This window comes from Mustela lutreola, chromosome 8 (assembly GCF_030435805.1).
Source record: "Mustela lutreola isolate mMusLut2 chromosome 8, mMusLut2.pri, whole genome shotgun sequence".
Taxonomy (NCBI): domain Eukaryota; kingdom Metazoa; phylum Chordata; class Mammalia; order Carnivora; family Mustelidae; genus Mustela; species Mustela lutreola.
The window spans coordinates 54,511,089-54,538,995 of NC_081297.1; the positions used below are offsets into that span (position 1 = coordinate 54,511,089).

General features: G+C 36.6%; 1 protein-coding gene and 1 long non-coding RNA gene across 3 annotated transcripts in view; one reads left to right on the forward strand and one right to left on the reverse strand.

The window, feature by feature from the left end:
* The window catches only part of SLC16A7 (solute carrier family 16 member 7), a 172,592-nt gene that overhangs the window by 134,294 nt on the left and 10,391 nt on the right, over positions 1–27,907 (reverse strand). The window contains exon 1 of one of the 2 annotated variants that reach the window (XM_059184770.1): positions 24,421–24,568. The exons of the other annotated variant lie outside the window; for it this stretch is intronic. The gene's annotated coding sequence lies outside the window, so the exon portion shown is untranslated. Of the gene's footprint in view, positions 1–24,420; positions 24,569–27,907 lie in introns of those variants that run through there. 2 annotated transcript variants of the gene reach the window in all.
* On the forward strand, positions 93–27,079 carry LOC131838527 (uncharacterized). Its single transcript, XR_009356635.1, has 3 exons — positions 93–216; positions 24,842–24,919; positions 26,993–27,079. It is a non-coding gene; the product is annotated as an uncharacterized LOC131838527 (long non-coding RNA).

The window sequence follows — 27,907 nt, forward strand, 5'->3', positions numbered from 1 at the left end:
GAATCCTGCTCTGTAATCTACTTAATAAAAGGCTCTATATTTTTCTTCATAGCCTTTATCGAAATTGTTACACAGTTATTTGTGTCTCTAATGCCATTCTCTTTCACAATAAATTCCACAAGGGCATGTGGAAGTGTGTATGAGGTACCTAGTACAGTGCCCAGGGACCAACCAATACATGTTTGATGAATAAATGAATGAATGACTGCTGACCAGGTAAGAGATAACTTAATTTATATACATTTATGCTTGTCACTCTAAACTCGGGCTGAAAATGTATGCATGTTTCAGAGACTTATTGGCACATAGTGAGTTGTGCTGTAATAAAGCACAGACTCTCAGCTCTAATGGGATGGATTTAATACCAGATCTGATATTTAATAGCTGTGTCATAAAGGCAAGTAAATTGTACTCTTTAACCCCTTGGAGTAAATATTAAAGATAATGGATACAAAAGTATGCAGCACGGTCCACGGCACAGAACAAGGCTTTAACGTGGTAGGTAATATTGCTTATTAATATTTCATAAAGCTTTTAAATGAATTACATTAATATAAATTATCCCAGGGCTTTGTAAAATTGACAAAATAAATCTATTTTGAGCATATGTTGGCAGTGATAATTCAACAATAATTTATGGCACTAAAAGGAATCTTCCAACACCTTCTTGCCTATTTTCCCAATTATTATAAGCTATGTAAATAAGCTACTTTCAGTTAAATTTCATCATTTGTTATTCTTTACACTATTTCCAAATCCTTCAGATCTATTTGGGATCTAGCTCAGTGGGTCTCCACAACCACAATATTAATTCATGTTTAGTTCAATTTTTTGCCCAAGATTGCATGTTCTTTCTTAATCAACTTTCATTTCATTATTGTCTCTATATTCCATAATTTAAATCACTATTACAGTGGAAAAAGCAAATCTTCCCTAAATTGTGTTCTCCCTCCTGGACCGTACATTCTTTGAAGCTCTTTCCTCTGCATGAAGAATCAGATCCAATCTAAAGTCTTAGTATTGGGGCACCTGGGTGGCTCAGTGGGTTAAAGCCTCTGCCTACAGCTCAGGTAGTGATCCCAGAGTCCTGGGATCAAGCCCTGCATCAGGGTCTCTGCTCAGTGGAGAGCCTGCTTCCTCCTCTCTCTCTGCCTGTCCCTCTGCCTGCTTGTGATCTCTGTCAAATAGATAAAATCTTTAAAATAAAATAAAATAAAGTAGTATTTATTTATTCATTCATGCACATGTACTGAGTACCATCTATGTTCTGGTCTGAATGTTTGTGTACCCCAAAATTCATATGTTAAAAACCCAATGTCTAAGTTAATGGTATTAGAAGGTGTGGCCTTTGGGAGGTGACTAGGAATGGGATTAGTGCCTTATAAGGGGCTCTAGGGCTATCTTTTCTTTCCCACTATCTAAGGATATAACACGAAATCCATGACCAAGAAGAGGGCCCCCATCTGACCGTACTGGCACCCTGATCTCAGACTCCAGCTTTAGAACTGTGAGAAATAAATTTCTGTTGTTTATAAGCTTCCCAGTCTATGGAATTTTGATATAGTAGCACAAACGGACTAGTACAATCTATATGCCAGATACTATATTAGATTACAGAATTAAAAGAGGAACACAGTATAGTCTCTAGTATCAAAGAACTCACAACCTAATTAGGCAATGCAAACTTAGAAATAGTTATGAAAAATGTAGTAAGTGAACTAACTATAAGCATGGTTTTATGAAAACAGAGAAGGGATATCTAACTAGCCTGGAGTAAGTGATGGACAGGGACAGAATCCTGGAAAGCAATGGTTCTTAGGAGATAAAGAGGAAGCAAGGGGCTAAAAGGACAAGGGAATGGGCATTCCAGGCCTCAGGGCCAGAATGAAGCACTACAACAAAGGATCATCTATTCATATAGCAAATGCTAAGACAGCAAGTTAACTTCAAAATTCTTTTGTTAGCCAGACTGTGCAAAGAGCTGAGATGTCCTTCAAAAGATGAATGGATAAAGAAGATATGGTTCAGAGAGACAATGGAATATTACTCAGCCTTCAGAAAAATGTGAATATCTACCATTTACATCGACATGGATGGAAATGGACAATATTATGCTAAGTGAAACATCAATCAGAGAAGCACCATTATCATATGGTTTCACTCATATGTGGAACATAAGGAACAGTGCAGAGGACCACAGGGGGAGGGAAAACTGAAGGGGAAGAAATCAGAGAGGGAGACAAACACACTGAGGGTTGCAGAAAGGGAGGTGGGTGGGGGGATGGGGTAACTGGGTGTTGGGCATTAAAGAGGGCACGTGATAGGATGAGCACTGAGTGTTATATGCGACTAATGAAGCACTGAACATTATATCAAAAACTAATGATGTAAGTTACATGTACGTTGGCTAACTGAATTTAAAAAAGAAGAAACTCTTTTATTACATCAGTTCACAAAGATGTCTCCAGCATAAAAATGAGTAGGAAAGGGTTTGTTTTAGATTGTGCTTAAGGGAAATTAACATTATAATTTTTTTAAATCTGTAAATTCAAACATTTTCATCTTAACACCATGTAAGATTATAAGGACCTAATATTAAGCCAGAGGCTTCTGTCAAGGTTAAACAATAACCTTGTTGTTTAACCCTTAAACTGCCCCTGCTCCCCTTCCCCCAGGGGATGTACTTAAAAACAAGTCTGGGAACCAGCTCCAGGTAACAAAGCAGAGACAGGAGAGTGGGTCAGGCGAGGTGGAGACATCTGATCAGTGGGGGGATGCATACTGTCGCCCTAATTACCAAGGAGTATGGGACCCGTCCTTTGGGCACCTTTTGGGCACCAATTCTGACCAAGGTGATAGGCTGGTTCAAATGTCTACTAGGGTAAATTGTAATTCAATTGGTCACCTAGCATAACTGTGCAGCTTTCTCTGTGTGTTACAGTTTCACTGGCCACCTGTGCATGGCCAGGCCCAACCACATGGCCTGTGAAACAGAGAAAGGTCGCCCTCTCTGTAACAGGTGCGGCCCTGGCTGGTCAGTCTGATTCTTGATGCTTGGCGCGAAATAAGGCTTTGCTTGACCTTCGCTTTATATCAGTCTCGCTCCTTTAATCACGGACCCATTTTGGGGGGGGCATAACGAGGTAATATTAGGAAACATCTGTTTTCTTATATTTTATTCAGTGTTTCAGGTTACATGGATACAGTAATGATATTCCAAAATGGCAGAATATTAGCATTACTGTACACTTCCCATCCAAACACAAATTTAAACTGCCTTATTAGTGATATCTAGGAAAGACTGCAAAAGGCTCTCTATAAAGAGAAACTGACACACACTGGCAGGCACAATTGATAATGGTTCATTAAGCCCTAGGTTGTAGAAAAGCCTGCAAATTGGCTCTCTCTTTTCACAAATGGAGAAAGTAAGAACAAGGGATACTTGGTGATTGCCTCCAAGACAGAAATATACACATTAAAATGACTCCCTTGAATATATAACTAAAAACATTATAAAGACATTTTGAAAAAATAAAACAAGATTAACTTTATTTCTATTCTGACATATATAATAATAGCCCTAGAAGTTACTGAGTAATTATAAAATAAATTTGAACCTATCAAAAAAGAAATGTACTTCTTAATACAACAATTGGCTTTAGATCCCATCAGGGCAGGACCTTCCATTTTTCATCACACTTACTTACCCATCTCAATAAAAGTTAGTTCTAAAAAATATCTTTGAATGAATGAGTGAATGCATACCTGTATAAGATTCACTCAGGAGAATCTGGTAGCAAATGAATACACAATGTCTTTGCCTTAATAGGGGATACAGACAAATTAAAAGGATTGCTTTATATAAAGTAAAGGAGTGGGGGGATATGCTTCCTTGAGCTAGTTGACTGGGGAAGGCCTCTGTGAGGGGGGAGGTAGCACAGGATACAGATTTACCTAGGTAAACACTCTATGACTTCCATAGTTCTCATTACAATGCATCCTGGCAACCTTCATATCTCCAATTTATAGACAGAGTAAGTTAAGCTTACAAAGTTTATATAAGACTGTTTCAAATAATATATATATGTATACGTTATGTGTAAGTATATATATATACATAAACTATAAAAAGAATTTCTATACAGATGTTGCCCTCCATATTTTTGTTTGTTCTTTTTTTTTTAAGATTTTATTTATTTGTTAGAGAGAGAGAGAGTGAGCACAGGCAGAGAGAGTGGCAGGCTAGAGGCAGAGGGAGAAGCAGGCTCCCTGCCGAGCAAGGAGCCCGATGTGGGACTCGATCCCGGGACGCTGGGATCATGACCTGAGCCGAAGGCAGCTGCTTAACCAACTGAGCCACCCAGGCGTCCCTCGTTTGTTTGTTTTAACTAGAATCCACCTTAGTCTTCTTAGTTCGCCCCTACAAGACATTTTTCATACATGCAGGTCCTCTCAAAAAACTGGCACTATAGTACTTTAAAGGTTCCTGAGAGAACTTTGAGCACCAAAATATTTCCTTTTAAAATTTAAAAAGAAATTGGAAAAGACATTTAGAATATTAGGCTCTTTATTAGATTGTCAAGATGAAAGGTGGGTATTTTCAGTTGTTAATACATGGCAGCACTTGTTTTTAATAGGGGCCACCAGTGACTTTCATCAAATCTGTCAATCAAATGGTAAGAAAAAAAAAATATCATTGAAAAAAACCCTATACAACTGCAAGCACTTGGCATGATAAATAGTTTTAGTAGCCAACGATGGCACAGATCCTCCTGTTATCTGGGTAGATAGAATCCAAGTTTATTTTAGGGAAAGCACTACATTTTTTTTTTCTCAGAATCACAGTCATTTAATTTCTTGTAGCAAACAAAAATAATGATCCCAATGTTTAGAAAAATAAAATTCTAAAGTATATTTTTTTATCTGTCGGAATGCAGAGCTCAAGTTCATGTAACATTTCATTTCAAATGACAAAAGGGTACATTCACCAAAATTTAAATCAAATGTATAATTTGCAATCATGAAATTACCCCCAAAAGTTAAATATTAAAAACAAAGAATAAAACATAAATGTTATTGGGTCTACTTATTTAATAGGTAAGTCCAATGTCTCCTATGTTTCTAGCAAGATTCCTGGGTTTTCTTACAACCACTTAAATTTGGCACAAGGCTGGGGCGCCTCAGTGGCTCAGAGGGTTAAAGCCCCTGCCTTCGGCTCAGGTCATGATCCCAAGGTCCTGGGATCGAGTCCCGCATTGGGCTCTCTCCTTGGTGGGGAGCCTGCTTCCTCCTCTCTCTCTCTCTCTCTGCCTGCCTCTCTGCCTACTTGTGATCTCTCTCTGTCAAATAAATAAATAAAATCTTTAAAAAAAAAAATCTGGCACAAGGCTGAAATATAAGTCAACACACTACTGATGTTGCTCTAAGTAGAGAAGTGAATTGTAAGCCTACTGAAGAGAACAATCCAGTTAAAATGGCTGCCATTCCTTATTGGCGATACTGCCTTTTGATACATCACTTTGGTTATACAGCACGGTTTCAACTCCCTTACAATCACAAAGGTTTTGTGTTGTACTTTAGGTTGTTTTGTGTTTGCTTTATTGCTTATAAACAGTAATAGCTATAAAAACAATATAAGAAAAGAAACAAGACAGTGGCACAACAACACTGTTTTTTATCAAACAAAAATTGACAGGAGCAAACTAAAAACTGATTTTCAAAATAGGGAATGATAAATCCAAAGAATGATGGTAACAATTACAAGACCATTATGAAAAATCAGCTTTCAACTCCTGAATCAAGTCTTGGAATTGCTAAGAATCTCTGGAAAATAAAATCAACATTTTTTTTTAAAGACTTTAAGGTCAAAGCCCATGAACCAGAAGGGTTATAAAGTTTGCTCAGATATGTATTGTCAAATTGATGCTTCTCAGTGATAGATTAAAAGCCAGATAGAATTACAAGCTATTAAATCAGTATTTGATACTGAAATAAGAATTAATTTTTCTAACTCAAATCATGTCATCAACCGTGGTATAATGCAAATCAATTATTAATAGAAAAGGTATAGAAATATGTAATAACCCATCAGGAACATGAAAATCCCTACACTGTTCCTATACATTGATATTCACCTAAGTAGTAAGTATCCTGTTTCTTGTGTTAATTATAAGCAAATAGAAATATCATAGATTTTTAAGAAAGAACTATCAGAGATTTTTTTAAAAAAGAACTCTCAAAGATTCTGGTCCAATTTCTCTAGAAACCTATAAAAAAATTTTTTTTCTAAAAAACTATCATGGAAAGATGTTGGTATTTATCCTTGATGGACAGGAGTAAAGATTCAACAAACATTTAATTCTAAGATATACAAGAATTGTAGACTACTTAAAAATTAAGAGTTAGGATCTTTTTTTTTTCTTTAGCCAACCACTAATGGAACATATGAATTTGGAAAATTTAGGCAACCCCTGAGAATCAGTATTGTTTCATTTTTAAAATGGCTTCGCAGGTCATTAGAAAGAATAAAATGATATATCACTTGCAGACAGCTTAGTACCCATATGACACATAGCATTATTAATTTTTTTCAGAAAGAAGTTATTGCCATTGGAATGGACAACAGAAAAGAGTATTGTTAAAAGCTTTATCTTAAAAAAGTCTTCCTCTGTCTAGAATTCTATAAAATAAGAAACACAAGATTGGAAAATAATAGTAACTAAAAGAGGCAATGAGAGTAGGATACATTTCTACTTATAGGGAAATGCTGAAACAGAAAGAGGAAGGAGAAAACAGACAAAAGAGAATTTCCACTAAACCAGAAGAGACACTAGATTTATAATCAAATAGTGTGACTTGCTTGATAGTTTCTTCTTTAATACTGAAAGGGCTGACACTGACTATTCTTAACCATTAGTATGATCCCAGCTTTCTCTACAAAGAAATGAATAAAGAGGTCAGTGGTACTTGATGGTATGGACCCATATTGGAAATAGGAACATATTTTGTAAATTATTTGAAATCAGGAATTATTTTCTCATAATCTGCAAACTATCTAAAAAATCATATAAGTCTATGTGCTCAGAGAATAAAATTTAGATTAATACATCGTGTCAGTGCTACATGAAAGCTGAAATCTCTGATCTTAAATTCATGTAATCAAATTCATAATGTATATCCTTAAGTATGTACCACTACTTGTTAAATTAATTAAACTAGGAGACCACTGGACTGAGGTGACTCTGAGGCTACGGCAGCCTACATAAGCCAACTGAAATTTCAGTCCCAAGATGCCTCAAGGTTGCAAAATCAAAATGCGATTGACAACCAGTCACAAAGAGACGGCTAGGCTTTAAGCTACAACCACTCAATAATTTCCTTACTTTGCATCCATCTGTTCTCTATAAAAGTCTCTCTCCACTTTCCTGCTGAGGGAGTGCTCTTAGCCACTTGCAGTTTGGTACTGCCCAATATCAGTAGACTTTTGCTCAAATAAACTATTAAAATTTTTAATATGTCTCAGTTTATCTTTTAGCATACCTATTGTCTCCAGGTAAATTTGCCCACAGTCCCTATAACTCTACGTAGGTCTTAATTTAGAACCTATACAGTGTTGATCATTTTATGCTATGAGCTCATGAAGCTCAAGTTCATTTATTTGAAATGCTGAATCTGTTTTTAGTAGAAAATAAATAAAAGCCTCAGAAGAACAAAACTCACATTCAGCACACCCTACACAATTATTTCAAAGCAAGTGCCATTTAACTGAGACTGTGAAATGAATCTTTAAATATTTAAATATTTAAATCTGTACTGAAAACATAAGTACTTCTAAGTTTGCACTTAAGGTGAATCTCTGTAAGTCATATTGATTTCTAGTATATCATTATTAATCTATGTAAAAAACAACAACAGCAAAACCTTCACAGGAATGTTTGAGTGTTTGAGTTTCTAAGTTCAATATATAGAATCCCTACCTTGTAGGAGGAATATGGTTAATAAACCACTGGGAAACCCACCAGCTTCAATAAAGGACTTGAATGGGAAAGATAAAGGAGTCTCTCAGGGAAATATTTTTTCTCACAGACCGCTAAATCAAGTTGCAAACATTCTCTCCGCTATCTTTGGACTACACAACTCTTGCCCAACGAGAATCCATCTGAAATGTAGGTAGGTTTCATGAAATTATAAAACAACTCCCTGGAAACCCTTCATGAAACTTGCTATTGTATTCCGGACACTTGGATTTTCAAACTGTAAAATGACTGCTAAAAATTCATGAAATTATTTCTAGATTAAGTGAAAAAAATGGCATGCAAGTAATTAATTAGTAAAGGACACTTTAATATTGTCTAATGGTAACAGTATTAGACTGTGCCCTCTCATTTATTGCACTGCGTGATTTGTAATGTGTTCTACCATAAGCCCAATTTGTATATAAAACTAAGGAATTTATTTCAGCTGGATTGCCAATGGAAAGAGAATTGAGGAAATAAGTCACAAAGGCAATGTTAATAAGGGGCAGAAACTCAAGCTCTGATAGTACATTTTGTACCTGGATATAACAGAGAACTTTCCAATTAGGGCCAACAAGTAGAAAGCTGATAAGTCCAAGCTGAGATTTATAGGGAAAGGTCAGCAGCATGTAATGAGAATTTGGAGCACATACATCCAGCTGTAACACCTTTAGTATAAGTATAGTTTCTAATGGCAAAAGCTAATGGCTCCATGACAATAATAAATAATGGTGAGACAACATTCTAGCCTCAGGCTTTAGCAAAACTCTGGTGGCAGTATACAATTTTCACTAACACTAGCTATAGGAATAGTTCTAAAGGGGTCCTTTCATTCTCAGTGCATCAGCGGCACTAGAATCTGAGGAAACACAATAGGCAAGGAACAATCTTTTAACTGAACTCCATCCTTTCCTCGATGAATTTACTGATAAGCACTGTCCCTGCAGAAAGAGAGAAATGAAAGAAGGAAAAAGAAAGGGAGAAAGGAAGGGAGGAGGAAGACGTTAGTGCCCCATCAGTCACTAGATACCATTTAGAATAGATTTGTAAAACTAAATAACAATGAAATGCACTGGAATTCACTGGAAACTTACTGTATACCTACCAGTATAATCGTAGAGCATTTGCAAGGTGCGTGATGTGTATGGGGCCACCTGGAGTTGCGCCTGCATCATGTGCAAGGCCATGAAAAGCTGCCTGAAGTCACACTTAGTAACATAGACTCCAGAGTTGACAGACCTGAACTCAAGTGATCCCAACCAGACGACTGTGCGCAAGTTAATGAATCTCGCTCCGTTTAGTTTCCAAATCCACTGTCTGGGGAATATATTGTTCACTACCACTAAGGGTTACTGAGAAATAAATGCAAATAACACACACAGGACATGGCCTGGCAGAGGTCTGTAAGCTGTGAAACTCGGTTTTCTAATTTGCTATTATTATGAGCAGGTACCAACTTTTGCAGGAAGTGATGCAAAAGATAGGAAGCAACATGCTACTTGACACTTGACTGGATTAGAGACTCATGGAATTCTAGGAACTAAACTCTACTGCTAAATGAAGTAACCATAGCACTCTTATTTAACCCTTACCATGGAAATAGCACACGCTATGATGTGGCTCCAGGACCGTGCACTGATAGGATCAGCAGCCCAGTAGGGTCTGATGAATCTGGAACTTCATCAGCAGCCTTATGGTGTCAAATGCAATTGTCCAAGTGCCATAGCTTCCCCAAGTCCAAGAATATAGAGCAGGGAAGAGTAGAATTAATAAGAACAAATATAAATGGCATAATGAAGTATTAACCAAGAAAACTGACTTGTTTTGTAAAAACAAGTACTTTGTAAAGTAGAAGCCTACTGTAGAATTTCTGAGCTTTCTACAAGGATCGGGAAAATGTACCTGGAAATCCTATCACCTCCAACCCAAGATTAACAGCAGAAGAATTCCTCTTCAATGCACCCAAGGCCTAGAATTAAGGGATATGGTTAAAGATAGGATGTATTCTTCACATGTAGGTAACCTGAAGGTCACAAACCTTTGTCTATTTCTAATGCCAATATCCATCAGCCCATTCATCACAGCAAATTTTTTTAAAAATTTTTATTTATTATTTGAGAGAGAGAGAGCATAATAAGGGGAGGTGGAGTAGGGGCAGAGGGAGAAGCAGGCTCTTCATCAAGCAGGGAGCCCGATGTGGATCAGGACCTGAGCAGAAGGCCGACACTTAACTGATGGAGCCACCCAGGCGTCCCTCTCAGTTTCTTTCCATAGCTCTCCCTGCAAATCCTTGCATTGCCCAAAATACATCTGTATTGCCACCTTAATTACCAAGTGTGCATCAGCCACACATATGCTGCCCAAAATACACCTGTATTGAGCTGCTACCTAGAGTACAAAAAAAGTCACAATGCTGGATGTTCTTATGGACATTTTTTCTTTTTCTTAGAATGAACTCAAGTCTATTTATTTCAATTATTGATGCACACACATCCTACCAACATTCTTTAGATTCTTTTGGACATTTTACAAATGAAACAGAAATATGCTGAGTTATTCCGGTTAGCTTACAAGGGTTCTTAACTGGTGGCCATTTTTTCCCCCCAGGGGAACATCTGGCATTGTTTGGAGACATATTTGGCTATGACAGCTGGGAAGGTGCCACTGGCCTCTAGGAAATAGGAACAGTCTTAGACTCTGGTCAGTCAAGGGAGGTGCCCAGGGCTCAACATTTAAGGAGACAGTCACCTATTCTTAGGGTCATGGAAACATAAGATTTAATTTACACAGCTCTGGGAACAAGTGCTTCCTTAAATATTGTGGCCCAACCCTAAGTAGAGGCCAGGGATGCCTCTAAACACCCCCCATAAAAGAAACTGTCTAGTCCAGGATGTCAATAGCACTGAGGTTGGGAAACCCGATTGGTTTAAAGAATCTAAAGAAAATTAGGGTTGGAAAATTGATTCCCTCCCTTTTTCAATTAAAGTTAAAAATTTAAAATCACACTTTGTTAAATGTGCCTAAAAGTGAAATAATACCAAATTCTAGCATTTAGCTTTAATTCAATTACTTTACTCCCAACCACATCTACAATGACGTTAAATCAGTTCCACCCTCTCCTTCCCAGCCTTTGTGCCCAGGCACTAGCCCTTCCATCTGTTGCTCTCACTCACCCAATCTGCTTCTAACTCCCAGATGCCAATACACCTTTCCAATAAGATGTGACCCCTCCCTTTTCAAATGTTTTTTCTCTCCCTTGTTTATTTCTCTCTCTGTGTCATATACTACACTGCAGTCACTTATTTGCTTATTTAACACACAAACATGCATGCAAATGCACACACAGTAATTTAACCCCCATATGGGCACAGACCAGGTTTTCTTTAAATTTATTTTCCCAACTGCCTCTATGTAGCACAGTGCTCTGAATATGTAAGGCCCTCAAGATATGCTTTAAATGGATCAATGAGGCAGGTATATATAATAATACACAACAGAAGCATGGACCATAGTATTTCCTGGCTTTGTGGAATCCAGTAGCGATTTCTTTTCCTGCAGATGTTCCCACCTATCTCAGAAGTCTTGATGTTTGTCTCTAGTAGGTAACTGTCTTGACATTTTGCTATAAAGAAATGCCCAAACAGAATCTCTTTGCTTCTCAAAGGCCTATTCTAGCAGCAAAAGAACTCTGTTTTTGCTTGAGCTCTGAGCCCAAATTTGTAAGAAAATAAATTCTATTCCTTAAAACAGTAGAAGGAATAGCTTTGTAGTAGGTCAAACTCCTCAGGAAGCCAAATTGATGCAGCTTGAAAGCACGGTCTGTCAATCCCCACTTCACCTTGACCTATTACTAATTTTGACTTTAAACCGAAAATAAGCTATGACTACCTAAGTGATTAATATGTAACTATAAATACCTCCTACTGAAAAAGAATACAGTACAAAAGAACATAATACAACACAGTCATATTTTTTGGCTATTTGTCCTTGAAACAATGTAATATATGTTTCTAAATATATGATTTAAGAGAAAGGAAACTGAGGCCCTTCCCCCTAGGGGTATCATGAAACCAATGATTTTAATCATTTTATCTTCTTATCAGAGAACTAGCACAACCTTTAGCCAGTACCAGGAAAGATTAAAGTTTATTATGAAATAGATACTGTGATACAATAATTCTACTAAAGATTAAACACACATATATTCAATTGACATGATGACTTCCAAAATGTGAGGTCATAGAGCCACTATGTTAGATTTTCTCATGGTGCTATTTGATCCTGTGCTAAGTAAGAATCATTTTAATTGTTTATCCACGGAATAAACAGCTGACTTGTTTTGAGCACCCAGTACGAGCCAAGTAATTTCCATGTGTGTGTCATTCAATACTTGCAACAACCCTGTCGAGAGGTTTTACCACCCACCTTTTGCAAATGAGGAAAAAGCCTCAAAGAGGTTTAGCAAGTTGCCAATTTTCATATCACTGGTAAATAGCACTTCTAAAGCATGATCATCCAACTATGTCAAACTATTACTATCTGCAACATGTTCTGGATTATATTTTAACCTATGAAAGACAGACAATCTGCTCTTATCTTAAGAGTGTTCCACTAGTGAATGTATGCAACTTGGTGTTAAGCTAGAATAATGCTCAAGGTCAAGCAAGGACTGTGAGCCTCCCAAGAGGAAATGCACATCATGGAAAGTGACAACAACAGGAAGCTACCATTCTGCCGGGCTTTCAGCGGAGCATACAGAGAAGCAAAGAAGAATCAGGAAGTATCACAATTCCCACAAGGCCAATCCAGTTCACACTCTTTTGTTCCTTGTTTCATGGAACTTGGACCTACTATGCAGACGGCACCTTAGTGATTCCTATAAAGAATAAAAAGAGGTAAATGCTTTTCTTCAAAAAGTTTACATGAAATGCATGAAAATTTTAAAAAGCAAGATAATATACAATGAGTTCTAAATATTATTCAATCACCGAAAGTTACAAAATTCAAAGAGGGAAATAGATTATTCTTGCTGGGGTCCTGAGGATATGCATGATTAAAAAGGGTGGAAGTTAAACTGCCCTTGAAGGACAGGCTTAGTATCAATAGGTACAGACTGTAAAAGAAAATAGACTAAATTGAGAGATCAAAAGTCTGCATACAGAAAGTTGTATAACATATTTGGGAAGTGACAATAAAATGTGAGTTTAAGAAACTCTACAGAAGCACGCATTCTGAAATACTTTGTGGAGGGAGGTTTTTAGAGCAATGACATAAATATCATCATCAACCACTTCCATTTAAAAGTTGCTCATGAAATAGGGGCATCTGGCTGGCTCAGTGGGAAGAGCATGCAGACTCTGTGAGTTTGAGCCCCATGTTCAGTGTGAAAATCACTTAAAGTAAATAAACAAACTTAAAAAAAAAGGCCAGAAAACTATTTTCTTTCATTTTATTACTTATGAGTAGATAATTTTTGTAATTTAATGTATAATATGGACACTGGTCATAATATAATATTTTAAACAAATATGAGAAGGGCATATCATTTTAATAGTCAGGCACAGAGCTTCTAGATAGAAAATTTGATTATTATCATTTGAGAAAACTGGGTTATCCAAGTACAGTTCTATCATTGCATATGGCAAAATGGTGACAGACGGATACAGTCAGGAGAAAAATGTTATGGACTCAATGTTTGTGAACTCCTCCCAAGTTCATATGTTAAAGCCATAATCCTCATTATGATGATATTATAAAGGGAAGTAATTTGGTTTAGATGACGTCATGAGTAAAATACTCTAGACCATGCGAGGCCAGGTGGTCTGTTTCACTCTGTCTTAGCTTCTGCCTGCCAGGAATAGTTTCAGAGGCTTGTCAAGGGCCCCCTACCTCCCCCTGCCTATATCCTAATCCTTTCCTTATTCAATGTGAGGAACAGCAAGAAGATGGCTATCTGGAAGCCAGGAAAAGGGCTCTTACCAAGAACCAGCATTTTGATCTTGGACTTCCCAACCTCGAGAATTGGCAGAAATAAATGACTGTTGTTTACGACACCAGTTTATGTGATTTTGTTACAACAGCAGAACGAAGGCAGGTAAATAGGCAGGTAATTTGACTAATGGACAAACTGAACTCCAAGTCATATAAATGAAAACAGAGAATAGTCTTTTAAGAATCAACATAGTCTTAAGAAATTATTTTTATCTTTAAAAAAATAAATTCTAATTTTTTTAAATTTTTTTTTTTTTTTTTTTTTTTTTATAAACATATATTTTTTATATACATATATTTTTATCCCCAGGTCTGTGAATCACCAGGTTTACACACTTCACAGCACTCACCAAATCACATACCCTCCCCAATGTCCATAATCCCACCCCCTTCTCCCCAACCCCCTCCCCCCGGCAACCCTCAGTTTGTTTTGTGAGATTAAGAGTCACTTATGGTTTGTCTCCCTCCCAATCCCATCTTGTTTCATTTAATCTTCTACCCACTTAAGCCTCCATGTTGCATCACCACTTCCTCATATCAGGGAGATCATATGATAGTTGTCTTTCTCTGCTTGACTTATTTCGCTAAGCATGATACGCTCTAGTTCCATCCATGTTGTTGCAATTTTTTTAAATTTTTTATTTATTTTATTTTTTTTTTTTTTAAAGAAAGAGAGAGAGAGCTCACTAGCAGGGGCAAAGGGGCAGAGAGGCAGAAGGAGAAGGTGAGAGAGAATCTTAAGTAGACTCCAATCCCAACATAGAGCCCAACACAGGGCTCAATTTCATGACCCTGAGAAGATGACCAGAGCTGAAATCAAGAGTCGGACAATTAAACAGTTGAGCCACCAAGGCTCCCAAAAGAAATAAGTTATTTCTATCTTTAAGAATGGAAAAATTCAATCTGAGTGCTGGGTAGGTCATTAATTAATTGATTCATTTATTTAGGGCCTTACTATATATAAGGCCCTAAGCTAAGTGCTAAATTAAAACACACACACACACACACACACACACACACACACCCCTAAAGAATATGATGCATTTTTCCCTTATTATGTGGTAGGGGGTGATGGATTATAAAAGCATATAATTACAGTCAATGTGCTAAAAGCTACAATGGGGGTATATTAAGTTCCTATGAAAGCCATAAAGACTTCTTGTGGGATTCTGGCATTAACTTTGTACAGGAAGCAACAATTGGATGTAGTCATGAAAGATAAGCAGGAAAAGTTTTGATAGGTTATTTCAAGTACAAAGAGCAGAGTATTCAAAGTCATAGTTCTTGAAGGGCCCTGAATCATTGGATGTGTGATCAGACTGAAAATATATGATAGTGCTTGACAGTAAAAGGAAAGCTAAGGGTTACAACAGTAAATGGAAGGTCAATTTTTAAACATGAAAAGGAAATAACTAGTTTTGTTTTTTGGTACAATTGCTTTGAGGGTAATGTGGAGAATTGTAAAAGAGAGAAGAAAATTATTAAGTCTTAAAGGTTTGATGAAAATTTGGATGTAGATGGCTAGAGGTGTCAAGAACAACCTTGTGTTTCCAATGTGGAAGAATGGGTGGATACTAACGGACAGAAGAAGACCAGTAAGTAAAACAGCATAGAGGTAATGGCCATACAGGACTGAATCCAAAGAGGTCAAGTAGGACAAGATTTGTAGACCTGGAAAATGTCAGCTAAGAAGGGCTGAGCTCAAACTCTGAAGACAGGTGTGTCACTGAAAAAAAACAAACAAAAACAAAAACAACAGAAAAAACACGTAAGGAAAGAAAAAGGCAGATGTTTCCTAAATAGTGTTGGGAGATTAAAAAAAAAAAAAAAAATGAAGTCTGTGACGGAGACAACAATAAGGAGAAACACTGTCAGATGTCTAAAAAAACAAAACAAAACAAAAAGACAGGAACTAAATAAAGATTTATCCAGAGAAAGTCCTCATATTTAAATCTTACCTCCTCTGAAGTTTTGTGGGCAAAAGTATATCATTGCTTAAAGGTAAAAAAATATTTCCTCTAAAGTTTCTCTCCAGCAAAATTAATGAAAAACACCTGACTTGACAAGATAAATAAAAATCAAAGGACTAGTACATACACACACACAAATATTACATGATTACACAGTTTACATAAGAAAGGGATATGTACTTTTCACCACACAAGAAATCAAAATAGTGAGTGACCTATCAAATTTTACGTACTTCTGAAAGGATTCATTTAAATCTTTCTAATTAAATGCAAAAGAAATTAATGGATTTTTTTCATCATTGAGGTTATGACATAATGCCACAGGTAATTATTTCTGGTTTAATTCACCAATTGTGCATAAAATCTCTTGGGTACTAGGTCAACATATGAAGCATAGCATGGTGTAAGTGATAGGAGACCCACCGGGAACTGCAAGATTGGCTTCATTTCTAATGAGGGAAAAGTTTTATTTACAAGGCAACTCAGCTGTGAAACCGAAGTAATAGCATGAATTAATTTATACACTCTGCATTTAAAGGTTGAGTACTTTAAACAACTTCTCTCCAGAGAAGTTCTAGAGAGAAGGAAAAAAAACTATATTAAGTAATATTTATAAATGTTGCAAGAACAAAGTCTCTTGTTGGTACACATTGAACTTCCACATGATATATATTCAAATGGAACATTAAATCTATTTAGTCAGTGGCAAAGAAATTAAAACTGTCCTGGTTACAATCTATATATCCTTTTAGTTCTTACCAAACAAAATTTGTTTCCTCTCTTACTCAGTCTGACCAAGTTGTCATCAGCTATGAGATTGAAATTCCAGAGGCACTAAATATATGATAAACTGAAATTAGAAAAATATACAGCTGTGAAATGTTATAAATAACATACATTAGTCAATGTAAAATTTTAAGAAAAATCTGTCTCTTTAGGTAACAAATTTTATCATTCAAGCATATTCTTATGTAAAGGAAATTTTTTTTTTTTTTTCCTTCTGGGGCACCTGAGTGGCTCAGTTGTTCAGTGCCTGCCTTCGGCTCATGTCATGATCCCAGGGTTCTGGGATTGAGCCCCACATCAGGCTCACTGCTCGGCAGGAAGCCTGCTTCTCCCTCTCTCACTCCCCCTGCTTGTGTTCCCTTTCTTGCTGTCTCTCTCTGTGACAAATAAACAAATAAAATCTTAAAAAAAAATTTTTTCCCCAAACTGACAAGTTGTTTTGTTTCTAATTAACCAGTCTACAGTAGATGTATTTGCTATTGCCTCCTCTTCTTTCAGTTTGTTTCTTAATGGTGATGATGGAACATACCCAAGTAAATGGGCTTGTAACACAGCCAATTGGACCTGGGGTTATATCAAGTGAAGGGAAAGAAATAATGAATATTTATTAAGTAGCTACCATACACAAAGCATCACTCTCACTTACTACTTTTCACATCTATTCCTCAGTAGTTGCTATTATTATCATCCTACTTTACAGATGAAGAAACTGAGTCAGAGAATCATTAAGAAATTTTCCTAAGATTACAATGCTATCAGGGTTTGAAGCTGAGATTCAAATCCAGCCAGACCAGCTATAGAACCTGAACTCTAACCACTGTGGTATACCATCCTGAAATAATCTGCCACCATACTACTATCTACAGGTGAAGCTAAGATAATTTTATTTTTTAATCTCAAGAATTTGAAGAATCACATGAAGAGACTGAGTCAGTTGAACTATGTTGGACACTAGAAGTATAAGGTCATTTATCATTGCAACAAAATGCAAAATGGGTAGACCATCGGGGAAAATCAGCCCTATATTACCATTCCGGCAAGATCTGACTGTACTTCCTGAAATTAGGTTCGAAGAAATCCCTCTGTATTTCCAATTACTGAGTTTATTACTTGAGTTACTTTGTATTTTGTAGTATTAAAAAAATCCCTCCATGGGAAGCAATTAAATATTGCACATAAAATAGGAAAAATAGATAGAAAGAAGTATCCAGAGAATTAAACTAACTGAAAGGGGAAACCAGATGGTTAAGAGGTGTACTTATTCAGGTTTTCTCCCGGGACATTTGATGAACGGGGTGGACTTGAACTTGAATGTTTCACAGCCCAAAGGGTGCTTGTAATAGATCACAGCTTCCAAAACAAGCCAGAGACGGAAAGTCCAAAAGGTGATTTGCCCTCCTGTAATCCAATAAAACTATATTGTCACTGTACCAGAAGTTTGCAACAGCACACACACATATACACACATATGCACATATACATGCACCCCCAAAACACAGCTGACAACAGCAAAAAAAAAAAAAAAAAAAAAAAAAAAAAAAAACAGTTTGCCTCTAAACTTGGCACAGGTGAAGGGGAACAAAATAAAAATCCCCTGATGATTCATGACCAATAGTCATCTCTCACATGGCTTTGCAAACCATTTCATATTATCAAGGTAGTTCAAACATCTAAAAACAGTTTACAGTGTTGGGTAATGCCCTAGGTCCTGGCAAAGGAAACAAATTCTCTCAACTGGGAACCCAGCTTAGCCCAAACTTCAAATAACTCCCACATGACAAAGATCCAAGCAATGCTTATTTATAAGGCATTATTAAGCAAGAACCAGGAGAAACTACAGATGGAGAATCAGGTCCACAGATAACAAAATTTCCACTATATTATTAACAAATAATTTAAAACACATGTGAATATTGAGAGCAGGTCACAAAGCTGAGGGCAAAGACATATATTCATGCATACATTCTTTTTTAATATTTTATTTATTTGTTTGGCAGACAGAGATCACAGGTAGGCAGAGAGGCAGGCAGAGAGAGGGGAAGGGAAGCAGAATCCCTGCTGAGCAAAGAGCCCGATGCAGGGCTCGATCCCAGGACCCTGGGACCATGACCTGAGCGGAAGGCAGAGGCTTTAACCCACTGAGCCACCCAGGCGCCCTCAAACATACATATTTTAAAAACAAATATTTTAATTCACTATATTAATAAAATCCAGGAAAAATCATAAAGTCATCAGAAAATCCTACAACCTAAAAATAGAAGAAAAAATCCTTAATCTCATGGATAAAATCTATAAAAACAACAAAAAATGAAACAAAAATCTGTAACATATTTACTATTATCACTGTAAGAGATTAGGAACAAAAGAAGAATGCTTGCTTCTGTCAGATCTACACAATGTTTTATTGAGTCATAGGCAAAATAGTAAGGCACAAGAAAAAGAAACTGCGTGTAAGGGGTCAGAAACAAAATTCTTTTTATACACAGATTACAGATATATCTATCTGCACAGGATGCAAAAACAACAAATAAAACACTAGATTTAATTAGATAGTTTGGTCACTTTGATAGGTAAAATATATAAGAATAAATTAAAGTTTTTTATATGCACAAAATATAAAACATGTGACTTTAAAAGACAGCATATATCTTCATTATGTAGTTCTTTAATAAAAATAAAACAAAATATGGAAAATTCTTTTCAGATAGTTTTTTAAAATGGAATACACGAAAGAAGATTTAAACAAAAAGAGAGAGATAAACCATACTCATGAACTGAAGGCCTCAATATCATAAAACTGCCAAATGGATGTACTGATTCAAACGCAATGAAAAAAGTCTTTTTTTTTTATTTTTTTAAAAAAACTTGAAAACTGAGTCTAAAATGTATTGAAAGACCAAAGAGCAGGACTGGTAAAGTCAGTTCTAAACGAAAACAGATGGAGGGGGATGTGCTTTACTAAATCAAGGTTTATTTCACAGCTATGGGGACTAAGGTGTGCCAGTTATAGGATACAGGAATTCACTAAGAAATAGAATAGAAAGCCAGGGAATAAATATACACTCACACTCACACCCATACACGCATGCAGAAGTTATTCTGTATTCCAAACCTGGCATTATCAATGAGTAGGGAAAAGCACTGCTCATCCATACAGGAAAATATGACATGAGATCTTCCCCCCACACCATGCAGTAAAATGAACAGTAAATGAATCCCCATTTAAGATAAGACAGATCTGGGGCTGTGCTATCCAATCCAACAGCCATGTGACTCTATTTAAATTTAAACTCAAATTGCTTACAATGAAATTTAAGAATTTAGTTCCTCAGTTGCACTTTTCACATCTCAGGTGCTCAAAAGTGACATGTGGCTAGTGCCTAGTATACTGGACAGTGCCAGATATAAAATATTTCCATCAGTGTACTAAAGTCTACTGGACAGTGCTGAGAGACATTTAGGATAGTATCTTTTTTTTTTTTTTTTAAAGATTTTATTTATAAGCAGGCTCCCCGCTGAGCAGAGAGCCCGATGCAGGGCTCGATCCCAGGACCCTGAGATCATGACCTGAGCCGAAGGCAGCGGCTTAACCCACTGAGCCACCCAGGCGCCCCTAGGATAGTATCTTTATGACCTTTATGAAAAGATATATTAAGCAAGAAATTAGCAAATTAAACAAATAAAAAATGGAAATAACTGATAAATTCAGCTATTAAAATTCAAAATGTATCAAAAGACACTATACAAGAGATGAAAAAGAATGCCTGTGTCTGAAGGAAGGTATTTGTAATACGTATGTACAGAATACTCAGGATATATAAGAACCTATCTAAGCAATAAAAAGATAAACACTCATATAGAAAAAATGGATACAAGACTTGTCGAGTACTTTATGTGATGACATAAAATGATAATTACAGTCTGACTTATTTTATCAATATATGTGGACTAAAATGCTTGACAAATTTGCATGTTTCATTTTAAATCAACATGAGTAAGGAGGGGAACAGCTACCTATTTTGTGGCCTGGAAGGAAGATTATACTGATTTAGACAGCAGCCCAGCAACATATAAGTAGGCTGATAATAATGTTTGAACGTGTAGTGAAGTAGATACTTCTAATGTTAGCTTATGCTTCATTAAAAGATAGTTTTCTAGCTCTCTTAACAATTTAACTTTACCTTATCTTGAGCACACAAAAGTACTTGGGAGGAATAAACCATATTTATACCACCTTCTCACGCTAGGTGTAAAATTTGGTGGTGACTGTGGCATTAATTTCATATTTCAATCAGAAGAAACAGAGAACACAAAAATGTATGTGATTTGTGGGTGAAATGGAAGAAGTAAATTAAGTTATAAACATATGAGGAAATACTGAAAGTATAAGCAAAGCAAATTTCCAATCCTGAAGTAATATGAATGAGTATTCAATGCACCACCCACTTCCTTACCATCCCTACCCCCACCAAACAAACAAACATGGAAAAGATAAAAAACAAATTACAATTTCCTAGCTTCTATATGGAATTTTTTTCTATTTTAATAAAGTGAATTTTAAAAGTTGATGTTTACATACTTCAAAACCTGAAACAAAACTACACTCACACCACATAGCCAAATGGCATAGTTTGCACTAAATCTTAGCTTTAACCAAATTCTAAGAGAAGCATTAGAGGACCTTGACCTTCTATTCTGGCAAACTATTAAAGAATGACAATATTAAACTACTTCAAAATAATTTAAACTATTAATTAGCATCATGAAGCACCAAACAGAATACATGGTAATTTGATGCTTCTCAAACAGGGTAGTGTATGAGCCTATGATTCTACAAGTAGACTTTTTAATTTGCCAGAAAGAAATACATGGGAATACTTTGTGTGGATCCCAGGAAACTATGACATGATTTAACCATCAAGGTCTTTGTAATCTAAGAGCAAGAGGAAAACAATTAGTAGCTTGGCAATTCTGGTACAAGGTGAATAGTGTTAGTTGCAGAAAGAAAGGGATATTCAAGTCAGAGTGATCATTAGAGGACATAAGACCATCACTAGTGATAATTAGGAAGAGTCCATACCGTGAATCAGGATCCTGACTCCGTGGGTACATAGTGTATGATGGGTGATAGCCTGAAGGCTAGGCCAGCTAGAAGTTACCAAAAACATGATCCACTTTAGAGTAGCAGGACATTTTTCTCCTGGGGTGGGGTTCAAGGACTCCTCTCCCCATGGAAGGAGACTGTAACGAACAGGGTTGTGTCCCAGTTCTCACAGAGGACTGGGAAGCCAGAGAATTCTATAACCAATAATCGGTATGTGGAGACAGGCATAAAGTACCCCCAAGAGCAGAAGAAAATGAGGCTGGGGAAGTCAGGGTCGCGAATGCAAGCATGTAACTCACATTATTTAAAAAGAGAGAGAGAGAGAGAGATTATACTTGAGAAAACAATGGTCAACCACGGTACACCAACTCTTGAATCCGATTTGCTGTTGAGAAACATTGCTAAAAGCTAATTCCTCCAATTGTCAGTAATGGGGCACACTGACTTCCAGCTTAGCCTCACTATTACTACAATCCTAGGCAGAGGCTGTTTAATTATATGTTCTGCCTCTGTTCAGATTGGCCTGTCAAAGCAGATCATGTTTGAGCTGGCCTGTAAGTACAATCAGTGGGCCAACTTTGCATGGCTAAGGAAAGCAGACCAAAAAACCTTAAAATTCGGAGAGGGTGAATTTTTGTGCATAATTTTATATTTCCGATTAATCGTCCCATATGGTTCTCTTTTGAGGTGTATTCTTATTGTATGCTTGACTTCTCTTCCTCACAAATGCATGTCTCCTACTCCTTCTCTGCTACACAGACTCTTACTTCTTTTCTCTTACCAAATTCCTATGTTCTGTTCCTTTCACAGAAGACACTCAACTCTAATATCCTTTTATTGCAGAGGTGTTAGTACAGACATCATTCTTTTTGCAAAACCAAGAACAGGAACTGATGACAAGGCCTTAACATTGACTTTCCAAGCTAATGAAAATGCCGAGAAAGTAGAATTTTATGAGTATACTAATAATGATGGACAAGAAGGGTACATACGTTTAATAAGAAACAATTTTGCCTTTATAAATTTTATGAAAGTGCACTAATTTAAGTAACACATTCACATGACTAAAGAATTGCAGAATAGAGCAACAATATGTGCAGATTAAATTTTTTGATTCCATACTTCATGGTGAAATGGGCCTTACAAAATAAGAGTGATTTTCTCCTCACACTACATATTGACACAAAATATTATGTGTTAGAAAAAAATCTCGATTAATTATTTGTAAAGTTAGACAGCCACCTCTCCAAAGAATGTATTAGTGCCAAACCAAATACTATATTAAACCCTATGAAATCTCACTCATGGTAAGTAAATTCTCAGGCAGAATATGACTTTTAACTGGGCAATGATGCTAGAAAATATACTATTAAGGGCGCCTGGCTGGCTCAGTGGGTTAAAGCCACTGCCTTTGGCTCAGGTCATGATCCTGGAGTCCTGGGATCAAGCCCTGCATCAGGCTCTCTGCTCAGTGGGAGCCTGCTTCCTCCTCTCTCTCTCTCTGCCTGCCTCTCTGCCCACTTGTGATCTCTGTCTGTCAAATAAATAAATAAAATCTTTTAAAAAAAAAAAAGAAAAGAAAAGAAAATATGCTATTAAGTGTAATAGTAGAGATGAGTTTTAGTTGCCTTTTAAATAATGAATGTCAGGGGAATGGTATAAATAAATAACATGCATCTAAGCTCTCCTCATATAGTGGCCTTATTCTGGAAATGTTGAAATTCCTCTATATCCATAGACGATACCTTCTTTCCATAATAAAAGTGACTCAGTTCCCCTTGTTCATTCTACTGAATGTTCTTTATTTCTTTACCCTTACAAATAGTTGAGACAACTGAATTAAGAAATACAATCAAGGAGCACCTGGGTGGCTCAGTGGGTTAAAGCCTCTGCCTTCGGCTCAGGTCATGATCCCAGGGTCCTGGGATCAAGCCCCACATCTGGCTCTCTGCTCAGCAGGAAGCCTGCTTCTCCCTCTCTCTCTCTGCCTGCCTCTCTGCCTACTTGTGATCTCTCTCTGTCAAATAAATAAATAAAATCTTAAAAAAAAGAAAAAAGAAAAAAGAAATAAATACAATCAAGCAGAGTCTTAAGAAGACAATGGAGTTATTTTTACACAATAAAACCCTAATAAGGTAACGTAAAAATCAATTTAGAATGTTTCTTTTTTGTATTTGTGCAAAATAACTGACTCAGTATTTTTCTCATTAAAAATTAAAGCAGCCACAAAAATTTAAAATAAATTCAAGAAAAACTATGATCTTCCTTATACAGATTTTAAGCACAAATTTAGACGATTTTAGTGGTCCACCCAGAATATCTCAATTGCATGGCAAATGATTTTTGTTATTATCTAATTTTTTTAGTTTTGTTCACACTAAATGTTAAAATGCTTTGGTCAGAAGCAAAAGAGAGAATTCCTATAAAAATGATATTATTTAGGTATTATCAGGAAGCTTCCTACCTTCAGAGAAGACTTTAGGAAGCACCTCCAATTTTCGGTTATAGGACGGGTGGAATACTACACAATAAAATCCCCACTCTTTGTACTTACACTTAAAGGTCACAAGCACAGGGCCATCAAGAAAAAGCGAGTCTCCTTAGGCATCATGCTGCTGCTTGTCCATTAGGCTTTTCTTTCTCAGTCTGGCTTTTGGCAACCGTTAGGTTCCCATGACTATTATTTGTAGTTTCCCCTTCCAGTAAAACTGAAGGGCATTTCAGGGAACAGTCCCTAGGTTCTGGCCAAAGTTAATGCCAAGATCCAACAGAGTCAAGTCATAGAGCAGAAGCAGGCCAGGGTCCAAGATGAGGCAACAAGCAAGCTCCAACAGGTTCATCTTTTTAGCTCTGGCACTTTAGGATTCACAGGATAAATCCACATCTTATAAGCAAGGTAAAATCCAGAAAATACAAGTGTGAGCTATATAAGTGTCTTTGCGCATATATATATATGCTGTTACTTTCAACAACAGGCCAAAGGCAGATTTCTGGGGCAATGGCAACTATGACATTCCAGGAGCAGGAAGAGTCACCAAAGAGAAGAATGACTGGTAACTTTGCTATATTATTACTGGAGCAATTGTGTGACTACACAGTGTGGTTGTTTCATAGAGACAGCAAATTCAGCATCTGAATGTTTACCAATCTTGGCACACACTCGTCTCTCCATATACCTGTTTTCAATCCTATCAGGAAATTCTTCATATAAAAGATTATAAAGAGAAAAAAAGGTAAAAGTCATTGTCAGGCAAAGGACATTTTTATTAGTGATCACTGGCATATTTAAAACAGAAATTAAACTGAAAACTGAGAAAATATGTTCTCATGTATGTTTCTATTTTCAGATTTCTAGGAATTGGAGACTTCCCAGGAATGTAGGAAGGAGATGGCTGTACAGACAAAGAATATCTACTTTTTAAAGCAAAGTTTGATTCTCTAATGAAATAAAGAATCAGAGCACTTTGATCATCATATACTATTCTAATACCTTTCGGTAACATGGAGAGTACATCAAAACCTCTTCTTTCGAAATCATTAATAATTTGGTTACAAAAGATGGTCCTCTTTAGAAGCCAAAACAGTCCATGCAGAAACTTTTCTTATCCCAACAGACTATATCTTATTTGTTTAATTCAGGATTAATAACCCTTTGTAGGTCAACTTGAATCCACTTTTGTGGAAGAAGCCCCTATGCATACAGAAATACAAGATTAACTTCTTTTTGTTTGAATTACTGTCTTTAAACTCTTGGTTTTGGTAAACTACATATAAATACTAGAGATCATCTAAAAATAGTCTCTGCTCTTAATCTAGCCATAAAAATGTTCAATTAACAATGGAACATTCCCTAGTTTACCCATCAACACTCTCCCATAAAAATACTATTCAGGAAGTATTAATAATCCACGATAATTTTCCCATACCTCCTTGATTGCATATCTTTTTGGAGTCAGGGAGGGATATTATAATTCAATGCACAAATTATATTCTCTTGTCATCTCTAAAGAAGAGACCCACACTAAACAAGCATTAGACACAATAAAACTCTGATAAAAAAGACAGTGTTCAACTCAACTGCCTCACATTTTGAAACATGTAGGACCTCAATCACGTATTTTGAAATTGTTTTACTACGAAAGAAACACATTTTTAATCATTTACACTGGAATTCATTATAGCACCATCTTCTAGGTACTACAGTTGAATGTACTTGGCATTTGATGCTATGGCTAAGAGTTAAATTGCATATAGTGAAAGTCTCCCTAAATAAATCCCTTTGAAACAGGTTTCAGATGGACTCTTACGCTGAATTCAAATCATGATGAAGTTCCAGGACTTACATGGAAAATACATACAATTATTAAGACTTTGGTTTTTTAGTATATGTGCTGCGAAGCGAGCACATCAATGTACCTATTTAATAAAACACAATCAAATACTCAGAAAAAAAAGTAAAACAATATTCAAATCCCAGTTATGTAGACATAGTCCTAATTTCATAGTGTTATCCATGTCTACCTCAATTCTTGGTGCTAACCTCAGTCAAAACATACACAGTTCACAGACTTGACATTTTTTTGGAGGAAGGGTGTGTACTGTGGTCTAAATGTTTGTGGCCCCTCAGATTCTGATGTTGACATCATACTGTCCGGTGTGATGATATTAGCAGATGGGGCCTGTGCAGAGGGCTTAGGTCATGAGGGTGGAGCCCTCATGAATGGAATTTGCGCTCTTGTAAAGGAGACCCCAAAGAGCTCCTGCATCCCTCCCACCATGTGAGGATACAACTAGACTTCTGCAACCTGGAGGAAGAAGGCCACACTGGCACCCTGATCTCAGACTTGCAGTCTCCAGAACTGTGAGAAATAAATTTCTGTTGTTTATAAGCTACCCAGTCTGTGGTATTTGTTATAGCAGCCCGAACATACTAAGAAAATGTGGAAAAGAGGCAAAATAAACTTTTGTCAACATTGTACTTGTCCTTTTAATCCACCTTTCGTTTTTTTGAGGAAGATTTCCACGTGTGATTTTGATATTTTAAAAAAACTTTTTAATTAGCACAACCCAAAAGGATAGAATCCTAAATATTTCTCTTTTATCTTCCCTATATTTTCCTTTTCTAGAAAATGTGTGCTCAGGGAGAGAAGATTCTACTCTACCTGGGAAGACTACATCGACTAGGACAAACGTGGATTTTGAAAACAGAGCTTTGTTACTTAACCCACCTGCTTCATTTCCATCCTAAATTAGTGAGAATGATGTCCACATTGCAGGGCTATTGAGGCTGTCAGATGATGACTTCCAGGATTATGTGAGTTAATGCATATAAAGCCCCACGCCTTCTCTCTGGCACACAACCAGCACCAAGTATGCTATTTGCCTTCTCCGTCTTCTTTTCTAATTCCGAAATCTGAGTGAGTAAATCTTTTTGAAAATCCTTAGAGAATAACTTAAAGATTATACTTCTAAATTTAGATTTTATAGACCCCAACTCAATATCTGAAAAGCTAGTGAAATATGAGGCCTGATCAAATGTGAAATGATTTAAACAGCTTATAGACTAAAAAAGTTGGATGGAACATTCACTCATATGAAAGTTATAGACCAAATTGTACATAATAATTTTTATCATAAACAGTGACATATCCCAATGAACAATAATTAAGTTTCTAAATAAATAAATTTTATTTTTGAGGCACCTGGGTGGTTCAGTCAGTTAAGCATCTACCTTTGGAACAGGTCATCATCCCAAGGTTCTAAGATCTAGCCCCACATTGGGCACCAGGCTCCCTACTCAGTGGGAAGTCTGTTTCTCCCTCTCCCTCTGCCACTGCTGTCTACATCCCCAGCTTGTTCTCTCTCTCTTTCTCTCTCTCTCTCTCTCGTTCACTTTCAAATAAATAAATAAAAATCTCTTAATAAAGGGGCGCCTGGTGGCTCAGATGATTAAGCATCTGCCTTGGACTCTCAGGTCATGACCCCAGGGTTATGGGATCCAGCCCCACATTGGGCTCCCTGCTCATCGGGGAGCCTGCTTC